This window comes from Photinus pyralis, unplaced genomic scaffold (genome assembly GCF_008802855.1).
Source record: "Photinus pyralis isolate 1611_PpyrPB1 unplaced genomic scaffold, Ppyr1.3 Ppyr1.4_LG3a, whole genome shotgun sequence".
NCBI classification, from domain to species: Eukaryota; Metazoa; Arthropoda; class Insecta; order Coleoptera; family Lampyridae; genus Photinus; species Photinus pyralis.
In genome coordinates this window covers 542633-544461 of record NW_022170509.1, presented here as the reverse complement: position 1 = coordinate 544461, position 1829 = coordinate 542633, and the positions used below count along the sequence as shown (strand labels likewise).

At 37.7% G+C, this 1829-nt stretch overlaps 1 non-coding gene across 1 annotated transcript; it reads left to right on the top strand.

Annotated features, from left to right (window-relative positions):
• The first annotated feature begins 386 nt into the window (after positions 1-386).
• On the top strand, positions 387-459 carry Trnav-uac. Its single transcript has one exon. It is a non-coding gene; the product is annotated as a tRNA-Val (tRNA).
• Positions 460-1829: the final 1370 nt, after the last annotated feature.

Sequence of the window (1829 nt, the reverse complement as noted above, 5' to 3'; positions counted from 1 at the left end):
ATTTATAAATCACGTTACAATAGTTTTCAGTTTTGTCATCATTTTTGCTCATGTTTGTACATTTTTTTCGTTTGTTAGTAAATTAGTTCCTTGGAGCATTGTATATTTATTACCAATGCTTGGAGTATATTATTTTATATCTGCTCCCCTCCGCCTTTCCATTGCTGAAAGTATTCAGCCATGCAGTTACATAGATGGCCAACCTATACATCGTATAACTAAGACCTAACAATTGAATAAAATTCTTGTTAGTTTTCACTCATTGCGCTCATTGGACAAATACACGTCTAGTGCGCCAAGGACACTTGTTACATAAATAGCTATTATAAATTGGTATAAACGAACTTGCACGGGAAACTTAGTATGCAACAACATAAAGGATATCTGGTTCTGTAGTGTAGCGGTTATCACGTCTGCTTTACACGCAGAAGGTCCCCGGTTCGATCCCGGGCAGAACCACTTTTTTTAACACATTTACAATTTATCATGCTATTAATTACCCCAGTGTTTCTCTGTGAGGTGCGCCCCTAAAGGAGTTGTTATCTTGGTAAGGGGGCTCTGTTAATTGAAATAAAAATACCTTTTAGTGAGATTTATACCATGTTTAATAGCAAACTTTGAACTGGTGATGCACACTGACACGAGACTAAAGAAAAATGTCGTCTCGCCTCGCATACTTAACAATCCAGTATCGTCTCAAGTCCCGTTTCGCGGCAAAAAAGGCTCGTGTCCGGTCTCGTGCGAGTCTCGCAAAAGTATCGTAGTCTTGTCGTGCGAAGTTGTAACCATGGTGGTAACTTTATTAAGCGGCAGAGCAAAGGGATGCAAGCTTTATAGGGGAGTCGATGGTGTCCGTCTGTCTGTGAATACAATAACTGTCAAACGCTTGGACCGATTTGGTTCAAACTTTGCACAGTAGACCTATATGCCACATGTAACAAGCCAATTGAAAATGGCCAAATCCAATGACTCCGTGGAGTCACACCGAGGTGCTCTGCCGCTTTTTTAAACGCTCTTTATGGGTTGCGGGAAGCTTGCTTTGGACGTTTTTTGTTTCAACTGGCTGATTATCATAAAACGAGCTGTCATAAATAAATCATTTGATATTAGGAATGTATATAAAAATCGTGAAATATAGGTACGACAACTTTTATTTCTCCATTTCTGCGTAAAAATCAATTATAAATGTCATCCATTCTCTCCTCGCCCACTCTCATGTCAAAAAGTTGAAATGTATGTAATCCACGATTTGGCCCTTTAAAATCAATGTTACATCAAATCTGTTTCGGAAAGTTCGTGTTTGTGAAAGTAATCAGGCTTCTCCACTTATATACTCACATTTTGTGGTATACAAATCCGCTACTACCATACTAGAAAGATCAGTTTCTAAAGGTTTTTAGATTCGTCCCCGAAATGCGCAACTTTGTCTCCATCTAACCATAGAATTTACTCTATCATCTAACCCTATATCTTACAAATTTCAAGATCCGATAACTAGGACATTTATTGAATATACTGTAAAGTTAGGTAAAGTACATAAAAGGTTGTGATGTGATTGCTTGTGTATATGATTGAAGCTAAAGCTAGCATCTTTACTCAGCGAAAATTCTAATTAAATTATTGTGGTACAAAATGAAAAGTTTTGTAGGAAGACAGCATTTCACGAAAGGGGAAAGTAGACCGCTTTATGTTCTTTGAGGTGTAAAGGCAGGTAATAATAGTATATTATATACCGCGGGACTGAAGTAGTACTTTTAATCCCGAAGGTAAAGTTTACCTGAGGGATTAAGACCACTATTTCAGTCGCAAGGTATATACGATATTTTTCG